Source organism: Sminthopsis crassicaudata, chromosome 1, assembly GCF_048593235.1.
Source record: "Sminthopsis crassicaudata isolate SCR6 chromosome 1, ASM4859323v1, whole genome shotgun sequence".
In the NCBI taxonomy this organism is placed as follows: domain Eukaryota; kingdom Metazoa; phylum Chordata; class Mammalia; order Dasyuromorphia; family Dasyuridae; genus Sminthopsis; species Sminthopsis crassicaudata.
The window spans coordinates 288,308,692-288,320,653 of NC_133617.1; the positions used below are offsets into that span (position 1 = coordinate 288,308,692).

General features: G+C 36.2%; 1 pseudogene; it reads right to left on the minus strand.

Annotated features, from left to right (window-relative positions):
* Positions 1-7,709: 7,709 nt before the first annotated feature.
* LOC141549404 (mothers against decapentaplegic homolog 4 pseudogene) lies at positions 7,710-10,744 on the minus strand (annotated as a pseudogene).
* Positions 10,745-11,962: the final 1,218 nt, after the last annotated feature.

Genomic DNA, 11,962 nt, shown 5'->3' on the forward strand with positions numbered 1-11,962 from the left:
ATAAACAAAACTAATGCAGACAAGATTAGAAGGGAAGCAATAAACTGGGAAAACATGTTTTATATTCAAAGGTTCTTATAAAGGCCTCATTTATAAAATATATGGAGAACTGACTCAAATTTATAATAATTCAAACCATTCTCCAATTGATAAGATGTTAGGATTACAAGGTGAGAACTCAGGTTGTCTGGGCAATTCTCTAGTTCAGAATTCACACCTCTAGTTCTGGCCTTTAGGGGGAGTTTATACCTTTGAACTTCTGAAAAGGAGTTTACACAACCTTTAAAAGGAGCAAGTTCATTGGTTGAAAGAGTTGAAAGAGTTCCCACAAGCTCCTGAGTTCTCACATACCCATTCTCTGGGAGGATAAAAGAAGACAACATTGGGCCTGGAGAAGCAGTCTGGATTGGGGAAGGACAAGAGCTGGAGGAGATTCAGAGCTCCCAAGAAACCTGCTCATAGAGAAAAGATTTATAAGGAAAAGAGATCTCCTCCCAGAGAAGGATTATAATCTAAGAGACGACAGGACCTTTACAATTTGGCGCCCAATATGGGACAAGGACTTTTGCTTATCCAGACAAGGACTTATTCTGAGCCCTTCAGAAGAGCTAACCCGGACCTTGACAATTTGGAATTAGCCTGGACTTTCACAATTTGGTGCCTGAACAGGGACTTCAACCAATGAACTTGCTCCTTTTAATAAATGGTCAAAAGATATGAACAGATATTTTTCACATGAGGAAATTAAAACCATTTCTAGTCGTATGAAAAGGTGTTTTAAATCAGATGAGTGCCAACAAGCTGTATTCACCTTGTCCATCAGAGAGAGACAGAAAAAGAGAAAAATCTGGAAACAAAGGGAACCTAAGAACAAAATGTGCAGGAATCATTGAATTCCCTAACACAAGATAAGACTGTTTCAGGATTTGAAAACCAGCTGCAATCATTGAATTCTTTAGCATGAGATGAGACTCCTGCAAGAATTCAAACCTTGCAGGGATTATTGGATTCCTGGCACATAAACTAATGGACAATGGATTTATTGTTATGTGCTTATGTAATTTATGTAATTATGTGTAATACCTCCCATATTGATGGATTTATGTTTCAAGGTCATGACCACCTTATGTTCTAAATCAAAAGAAAGGGGGAGATGTTAAGGTTTTACTAAGTGCTAATGAGATAATGAGATATTAGGTGCTTACTAAGTGCTAAGTTGGTACTTAAGGCCTTTAGGGGAGTTTTACCCCTGTGAACTCCTGGGGAGTAGCTTACATGCTTAGGAGGAGCAAGTTCATTGGTTGAAGTATTTTTTTTCCCAGAAGCCCTTGTGTTATCACACACCCATTCTCTGGGAGGAGACAATAAGACACCATTGAGCAAGGGGAGAGTCTTGTCTGGGCCAGAGTTGGGGTGGCTCTCTGGAGGGAAGAGTCTCGACTCTAGGTCAGAGTTGGAGTGGCTCTCTAGAGGAAGGAGAGTCTGGCCTAGAGATTGAGTTGAGACAGCAGATCTCCTCCCAGAGAGCGATCAGCAGTTTCTGGAGACAACAGGACTTTACAGTGTGGGAATACTTGGACATTAATACATTGTTTGTGAAGTTTTGACCTGATCCAACCTTTATGGAGAGCAATTTGGAACTATGTCCAAACAGCTATCAAACTCTGAATACCCATTGACCCAGCAGTGTTTCTAGTGGACTTATATCCCCAAAAGATTTTAAAGGAAGGAAAGGGACCCACATTTGTAAAAAAAAAAAATGTTAATGGCAGCCCTTTTTGTAGTGGCAAGAAACTGGAAACTTAATGGATGCTCATTTTTTGGAGAATGGCTGAATAACTATAATATATGAATGTTATGGAATATTATTGTTCTATAAGAAATGATCAGAAGGAGGTTTTCAGAGAGGTCTGGAGAGACTTACATGAATTGATACAAAGTGAAATGAGTAGAACCAGGAGATCCTTGTACATGGCAATGACAAGATTATACAACAATCAGTTCTGATGGACATAGCTATTTTCAACAATGAGATGATTCAGGCCAGTTTTAATGACCTTGTGATGAAGAGAGCCATCTACACCCAGAGAAAGAGGGCTGTGGGAACTGAATGTGGATCACAAACATTGCCTTTTCACTCATTTTGCTGTTGTTTGCTTGCATTTTATTTTCTTTCTTATTTTTTTCTTTTTCATTTAATTTTTCTTGCGCAGCAAGATAACTATATAAATATGTATGCATACATTGGATTTAATGTATATTTTACCATTACTTGCTATCAAGGTGAGGAGGTAGAGTGAAAGGGGGCAGGGAACTGGAATACAAAGTTTTGCAAAGGTTATTGTTGAAAATGCATATGTTTAAACATGCATTTGTTTAAAAAATAGAAAGCTATGCAATTGGGAAAAATAGAAGAATAAATTAGACATTAAAAAGTTGTGATAGCTGAAAAATTCATCACTCTGTTATTAAACTGCTGATAATTCTCCATACTAGTTAAAATAGGTCCTCAGAAAAAAGACACAGTCTATTAGTGAATCTCACTTTGAAGTCTTTTCAGATTTTCAGCGCTTGTCATAACTTTTGTTTCCTAGTGAAAATAGCATGTGGCTTGGATGTAAAAGGACAAGTAAGACTTCAGCAGATGGAGGTGAGGAAGTTACATGTGTTCTGGAAATAACAAAGGCATGCAGATCAAGTAGCCCATGAGTCTGAGATGGCAAATAGACCTATATCCCTGGAATATAAATGTCATGATAAACAGTGTGACATAACACTAGAGGGATAGTGTGGTATCAGAATGAGAAATTTTCCAACCAGATAAAAGAATTTAAGTTTTATTAGGTAGGAAATAGTTTTCAAAAGTGTTTTTAAGAGCTAAGTTATATAACCTGATTTATGAATAAGGAAGATTAATCTGAAAGAAATGTAAAAGCCATAGGATTTGTTTTGTTTTGTTTTATTAAATTTATTGAAAAGAGCAACAGTGAACAGGATCATAATAGATGATAAGATAGGTAGATAGATAGATAGATAGATAGATAGATAGATGAATGGATGGATATAAATATAAAATAAAGCAGGATTTATGGAAAGAATAGAAATGGGAAGACTTATCTAAAGGCTCTTGAAATAAGAAATACATCAGGTGATGATAACTTATATTGGAATAATGTTAGTAGGAAGAGAGAGTAAAGAAAAAAATCCAATAAATATTACAGTAAAGCAAAACCTAATGAACTTCGTACTGATTCACTATTCACTATGAAAAGAGAGGGAGAAAAAAATAAAAATCATGCTAAATTTTAAACTATGGGATCTCCACTTATGAATAATATCATCAATTTCACAAAGACTGAAGATGGAATAAAAAGATGGGTTGGGGGAAAGACATCAATGTCAGATTTATATATGATGAGTTTCAAGTCCCAGTTGATTTTAATATATGTCTGAAAGATATGGGGGAGCATAGGATCTTGAAATTATAGTTTTATAGCTCAAAGGAATGTGAAAGTCCATTTATTTCACAAATAAGGTAATAGAAGCCCTAAGAAAGCAATGGTTTGCCCAAAGTCATAAACGGTAATAATTAGTAGTTTAAAATCAGGCCCAGGCTCTCTAATTCCAAATTCAGTGCCATATGATCAAGTGCTTTCAAGCTGTCTTTTGAATAGAATAGAGAGGTGTTGACTAAATGGTAGAAAAGTTTGATTTGGAAATTGATAGGCCTAAAGTGTCATCAATAATGAATTGATATTACCTAAGTTAGAAGAATGTAGTAGAATTACATAGGATTCAACATTAGTCCTGGGGTTTTTTAACTTTTGGTATTAATGACTTTGTATTAATGATTAATAAAATCATAGATGTCATGGCTATGAAACTTATTAATTTCATAAATGTGGATTTAATACTTGACACAAAGTCTCATAATTGGATGTGTATTTAAAGACTACGTATTTAAATAAGACTATTTAAAAGAAAAAAACACGTTTGGGGAGGATTCTGGAAAGATGGTGGAGTAGCTTGGTAAATTTAAAGCTCTCCCTATTTCTTCCACAAATAGAATAAATTTGATCCTTGAGGCAAACATAGACTGGTGAAAAAAACAAGAAGACATGGGACAAAATAGGGGTCTTCCTCATACAACTTCACAAGATATGAAGAAAGAATACCTGTATAAAGTGCAAACACCTCCAGGCTAGTTCCACAGAAACATCAAGTGGGGATCCCTTGAGCTAGCTAGGTGTTGCTGGAGCCTCAGCAGGAACTACAGATACTTTCACCTCTGGGACTGTTTGTCAAGTGGGGGTTTGAACCAGGCCCAGCTATGCTACTGAGACATAACCCTGAGAAGGATCCAGAGGAGTGGGGTGGGGACATTGCTAGATGTGGGCACTTGCAGGAGAGAAGAGTTCTTGGTTTGGAATTCCTGGTCAGAGTGGAGAACTTAAAGGAAGCTTGAAGCATCACCCCCAACCCATGTTTAGAAGTGCTTATACAAAGAATGAACCAGCAAAGAAGAACCCCACCACTGAAGTATATGGTAACAGGGAAGGCCTGTATTCATCTTCAGAGGAGGACACTTCAGTAAAAAAAAAAAAAAAAAAAAAATTCTAACCCAAAAGAGTACCATGAAATGGTTCCATGCCCAGAGAGAATTTATACAAGAACTCAAAAAAAGTCAAAAATCACCTTGAGGAAAAACTAAAGAAAAAATTAAAACTATTGAGGAAAAACAATTGACAAACTCAAGAGAACTAAGATAAATGTCTGAGCTGGTAAGGTAAGCAAGGAGTATATTAAAAAGAATGAGTTAAAAGAATCTTTAAATTGACATGTTTGCTAATTTCCCTCAAAGTTCTAATCTGATAGTAATTCTTGTACCCAAAAGACTATGTCACTATAGCACTAGTTTTGACAACCTAGAAAGACTTAAAAAACAGCTCCACTAATGGGCTATGTGTTTGTTGTTCAAGGAACATCCAAACTAAGTTTGGACAAATGCATTACCAGTTTGACAGGGAAATGACTGTTTTTCTTTGCCATATCAGCACTTAAAAACATTCTAAGTTGTAAAAAGATAGCAATTTGAATAGATAGAAGAAATAAGTGCTTATTTAGGAACTATATCTCTATTCTTCCTTCTACCATTGCAAATAGAAATCAAAGAACTGCTCTTGTCTGTTTTTTTTTTGCAAAGCTAAAAATGTTCATTTCATTCATAGAAACCTAGTTTGATTGTGCATTTGTGATTGCAAAGCCAAGTGGGGCAAATAGAGCAGATGAGAGAAATTGCTCCGGGGACATATTTATACTTTTATTTTCCTTATAAATGTGTTTGATATTATGTGTATACATACACACATATACACACATGCATATGTATATACACATATATATATATATATACATATGAATATATATAATAGATAAATAAATGCAAATATAAGTATATGACGTAGAAATAGACTTGAAATACAATGGAGAGATATGATATCTATGGATTGATGAGATATAGATATATAATATAAATACAGTCTTAGCTGTTTTATATATATATATATATGCATATATATATATATATATACCACATGATATCAATATAGATATATGAAAGATCAAGACAGAAATAAAAATGTAAGGTAATTTGGTAAATCAAGTTATCATTTTCCTAACAAGAAATATATATTTTATTTCATTTCATTTCATACCTTCTTCTCAGAAAGGTTTTTATTGATTGGTATTTTACACATCAATGCAGTCCAAAATCCTAAAGTTAAGCAGCCAAATTATATTATTACTTTGTTAAAACTGAAAATATCTTTGACAAGTGATTTCCCCCCCCCTTTTTTTTTAATACAGAGCAAATATTCATTGTGGATATGGTCTTACCTTTCATAGAAATTTCCTTACCTGCCTTCGATTTCAGTTGTCACCCTGGCTTAATATTCGTTTTCTCTGCATATTTCCTCTCTTTAATTATCATCCCATTCTCTATGACTTTATGATTTTAATTCTTTTCTTGTAGATGATTGAAACAAAAAGAGTAATCCTTGCATTATGGAAGACCTAAGTTCAAATTCTTCCTTAAAAACTGATTAGCTTGGTATCCTGGACAAATCACTCATTCTGTTTTTCTCATTATTTCATTAGTAACAAGGAGATAATAAGGGTTATTCTGAGCTTCCAATGAGATAAGAAATATAAAAGATCTTGTGTACCACAAGGTTTATAATTAGGTTCAAATAAGGTATTTCTAAAGAATACCTTGCAAACTTTAAAGCATTTATCAATCAATTAATCACAATCCTTTTTGAATACCTACTCTGTGTAAGAGATTCTCTTAGATTCTATGAATACAAAGACAACAGGTTAACAGTCTAGAATATGTACAAAGGAAGTCTGAGATTATTTCACTGGAGTAGGCATTAGCAGTTGGGTTGAGCTATAAATCAGCAAAGACCTTGTGTAGGAGGTTTCAGCTGAATTTTAAAGAAAACTAGGGTTTTTAATAGATAGAGGTGAGGAGGAAGCATATTTCAGACATAGAATTCTATGTCACAACATGAAGGATAACATGGACAAAGGTGCAAAAAAAAAAGGTATTTTACTAGACAGACTGCTGTGAAGAACAATAAATAATCCACTCTGGCTAACTTTGGCTAATTATGAAAAATATGTAATAATATTGCAAACATGGACTGGAATCAGAAAGTTAAAGTTTTTGCAATACTTCAAGCAAGAGATAATTATGATTTGATAAGAATGATGACCATGTATGTGAAGAGAAGTTGCAAAAGATGTTGTGAAAATAAAACCGGGCAGATGTTACAACAAATTTAAACATGGGTGGTAAAAAAGACAATGAGAAATCTAGGATAAGAAAAATAACAAATAATATTTTGGATATCTTGAGACTGAGATAATAACAGATCCAATTACAAATATCCAATGTGAGATGTGTGTTGCATATGTGTTTGTGTTTTCTTTACTGCTATTCTTATAATTTCTTCTGTTTCACTTTTTCTCCTTGGTGTTAAAATATTACAAAGCCAAATCTTCTGTATGACCTGTATGTTACATGGGACAGAATAGGCTGGACATCCAAAGTGGTATGCAGGTACTCCCAAGACATTCAAAGAGCCAGAGTAAGGCCAAATAAGGCATATCATCACTAGAGGATTTATGGAATGACATGGATAAATATGTCAAAACATATGAAGCAAGAGGGCTGAAGTTATGCATTAATGTGAGAAGTATTTAGACCAATAAAATTACAGATCCATCAAACTTTCAAAGTGGAAAGCCTATCTGGAATATCAGCATTGGGTATTTTAGCTGTTTCTTTGACATCATTCAAAGCAATAACATGGTTTTGCCTTGATTTTCACAAAACCAACTCAATAAAATATTTTTCCACTTCTTTGTTGATTTCTTTTTTTTTTTTTCTGTGAGTGATACTATATTTTATTTCACATTATTTTTATCTTGTAGACAACCAGGCCTATTTCTGCTACTGCAAAAAGTTCACAGAAGGCTTGAACTTCTACACAATAGACATAATGAACAGTGAAGAAGTCTTGTATAAAGTATCAACAACCACGGTTGCTTGTTCACTACTGTATTTTTGCCTGTCAATTTAGTATAAAAATGATTTACCATTGAATTAATGGACTTGAGTGCAAAAAAATTTTTTAAAGCAAACCTAGATTCCAATTTTGTATACTGAGATTTTCAGTTTTATTTATACTACTAGCTAGATAAAAAGCATACATATTGTGTCTGTTGTACAGTCAATACAATTGCAACTTTTTCTACTTAAATTCTCTATACAAAGTCATTGCCAATTGATATGGTCATTGATGGCATAGGGCTTAGAATAACCAAAAGGTATAAAAAACAAGTTTGCAGTCTTGCCCCAAGATACAAAAACTGAATTTCAAACAATGTCATAACATACATGATTTAAACTGTATACGAAAAATCACACATCAAATCAAGTACAAAAATAGTTAAACTACCCATTATGAACAATTGTAATGTTTCCATTATTCTGCACAGTATTTAACACAGATTTTAGCAGTTTCCAAAATACTAGTAATTCATTATTTAGTTTAAGCATCATCAGCTTTGCAGAACAGTGTGACATTTAAGGGGAGTGATAATACTCCTTTTAGTGTTTTAAAAATACAAAAGTTTTCCCTATGAATTAATGAAGGAAAGCAATTCCTGTCCCAGGCTTTTTAGTAACCATACCCAATACCCAGAAATTTAGAAAGAATATAGCTACTATCTTTAAAAGGGCAGAGAAATACGTCTTGTTAATCACAGTTATCAGACAGAGAGAAAAATGTAATTTAAAACAAGTTTTTGTCTAGCAACAAGGAATTTTCAAATATGTACATTCATATTCGCCTTGGCAAATGTAAAATTGAAGCTGCAATCTAAAATGTGAATTAAAATTTTTTCTTCACTTGTTCAAGTTTCCAAGAAATTATTTTGGGAAGAGGTTACCGTGAAATTTTTGTGACCAAACTTCCTTAAATGCAGAGTCAAGTTGCTCTTAATAATATCAACTCACCCACATGGCACAGTATTTTTGATTAAGATATATGCTTAGCAGTAACCACTCACATACAGAATGAGATAGAGGTGAATTATCTTTAAAAACTTTCTCTGCATTTAAACATTAGCAATGATGAAATTGTTCTGTAGAATAACATCTATAGATTATGTATATAGATTTTGCACACAAAAGGCTCTAAATATGTGCTAAAGGTTACATTTTCCAGCACTGGAATGATTCCTTCATATATAGCTAGTGAGGACTTCATCTGGATATGTTTTTTCCCCTAACTTCAAGCTCAGAGTCATGTCTCATACCTGAACAAATTTTTAAATGGGGGAAATTTTTAAAATCCAGTTTCTGTCTGCTAGGAGCAAGGCAGCAAACATATTTTCCAACCTTTTATGAAAAGATTAAGCAGAACAAAAGTAAAATATATCTTCAGGTTATAAACAAGAGTATTTTACAGTCCACCATGCTGACACTTAGCCACAGCACAAAGACCTCAATCTAATGGCTGTGGGTCTGCAATAGGCATGGTATGAAGTACTTCATCTAGGAGTTGGAGGGCACGGTGTAAATGAATCTCAATCCAGCAAGGTGTTTCTTTGATGCTCTGCCTTGGATAGTCAGGGCCCCAGCCTTTTACAAAGCTCATCCTGAGTATGCATAAGTGGCGCAGGTCATCTACGCCAATCCCAGCAGCCGCTGACAGACTGATGGCAGGGGCTATTCCACCTACTGATCCTGGTCCGGGGATATTTCCTGCTACTGCTGCGGCCTGAGCAGCTGCTGCAGCTTGTGCAGTGGCAGCTTGTTGTTGTATTTGACGATGGCACTGACGTAAATCAAATACCTTTATATATGCACTTGGATAAATTTTATGAACAGCATCTCCTGGTGCTCGTCCAGCCTCTCTAAGTAGTAACTCTGCACAAACACTGCATGATCACTGAGGCACCTAACCCAAACATCTCCTTCACCTTTACATTCCAATTGCACACCTTTGCCTATGTGTAACCTTGCTCTCTCAATAGCTTCAGTTCTGTGCACGTTGGACAGCTGACCCAAGCAAAAGCGGTCTCCTCCAGATGGGTCCACATATCCATCAACAGTAACAATTGGGCAGCTTGAAGGAACTTTAAATGTCTCTCCTACCTGAACATCCATTTCAAAGTAAGCAACTGAACACCAATATTCAGGAGCAGGATGATTAGAAATAGGAGGTTGGAATGCAATCTCATTGTGAACTGGCCAGTAATGTCCAGGATGGGGTGGCATAGGCGGATTATGCTGAAGATGACCATTTTGGTGGTGAGGTATATTAGGCGTATAGGCTGCAGTTCTACTTCCAGTCCAGGTGGTAGTACTGTTATGATGGTAAGTAGCTGGCTGAGCAGTAAATCCATTCTGCTGCTGTCCTGGTTGAGGTCCTGAAGCTATCTGCAAAAGTCCTTCACTATGGCTGCCTGTCAATATACTGGTAGGCTGACTTGTGGAAGCCACAGGAATGTTGGGAAAGTTAGTGGTGCTGGTAGTATTAGACTCAGATGGAGCTAACATGGCTGGGTTGGTGTATGTCTCTGAAGATGCACGGTTACTTGGTGGATGCTGTATGGTCTGAATTGAATGTCCTTCAGTGGACAATGATGGCTGTCCCTCAAAGTCATGAACATATTCGTCCTTCACCAACATACTTGATGGAGCAGAACTTTGCAATGTCAATCCTGAGAGATCAATGCCAGGCGATACAAGTCTTTCATAATGATATGGATTCACACAGACACTATCACATTTTAGATCAAAAGCGTACTGACAGTATTTCACATGTTTAAGTTCATTTTTGTGAAGATCAGGCCACCTCCAGAGACGAGCATATATCACATGAGGAAAACCTTTCCGACCAGCCACCTGAAGCCTGCCATCCAATGTCCTCTGTATCGTGACACATTTGCTGGGATGGGCGCCATTTGTAGTTATAGCTGTTATTAAAGAATCCAATTCATCCTCCTTCTCCTTCAGCTTCTTTACCAAACTTTCAATTGCTCTTTTTGCAAATGTTTCACTTTCTCCACCTTGTCTATGGCACATCAAACTATGAACAATGCTCAAGCAGGCATCATTACTTGTGAGTGTGTTAGTAATAGACATATTGTCCATTTGTTACAGTTTATTTCTTGAATCAATTAAGTCCAAAATTTCTAGAGCAATTCTGAGAGTGTTCAGGCAGCAAGGAACAATTCCTAATGCTGCCCACAGGCAAAACAGTTACAGACGTGTGGTATACAGGATAACCTGAGTTCTGGCCGCCTCGGGCAGGAGGAGGCGGCAGCGGTGGTCCTCTCCCGCCCCTGGGTTCGGGCGAAGGCTGGGCCGCCGCCGCCGCGGCCTGGCACGGGGCGCACAGCGAGTTCCCTCCCGGCCGGGCCGCCATCGCCGCTGCCCCCGGCCTCCCTGCCCCTCCGTGGGGCCGGGCAGCCCCCCTTCTCCTTACGGGCCGGGCCGGCTCGGGCTCCCGGGCGGCCAACCCGCGGCGGGGGCCTCTCCCAAGACCTGTTGATTTTTGTAAAACATTTTAAGCTCTATATTCTGAATGCTACATAAAAATAAATTGAGTTGAACCTAAAACTGGCTCATTGGTTTAATGTACGAGCCTTTCACATCAAGTATATGAGTTCCAAAGAGAATTAGGTTATAAAAGAAATAAATGTGCTCTTCCCACCATGTCTCTCAAGTAGCCCACCAATCATATATACACATATGTGGGAATACATATATCCACACATAATACATATACATGCATTAACATACGTACAGTTTCTTGTGATAGGAAGTATCTATTCCTAAGAGTAATCAAGGAACATTTATGATTACTTAGTGAGATTAGAAATTTGTCAGTCACATACTTGTTTCCTATCAATTTTGTCCACAAATTTCAAACTTCTATACCAAAGGTGATTAAATAATATTTTTGATATGCAATGTACATGTTGACAGTGATTTTCTAAGACTTATTAATATAGTTGAACAGGAATCATTTTAATTATCTTTCCTGGATATTCAGCAATCTGTAACCTTGATTAGCATCTTCTTTCATGCATGAGGGATTCTCTCTGTCTCTCTGTCTCTGTCTGTATCTCTGTCTTTCTCTTTATCTCTCTCTCATCATCCCCATGAAAAATATAATATGTGACAACATGATGCATTTGGCCTGTTCTCGTTAAAGTTAAATACTGCCTTTTTAATTTTCATTTCCAACAAAAGATATGTGACAAATGAGATAGTAATTTTCCTATTCCATCATATTCATAAAACATTGATAATATGATTTTTACCTTTCCTTTGTTCTCAATTAAATGAAATGTTCCAATACAATTAATGTGTTCTTGCAAT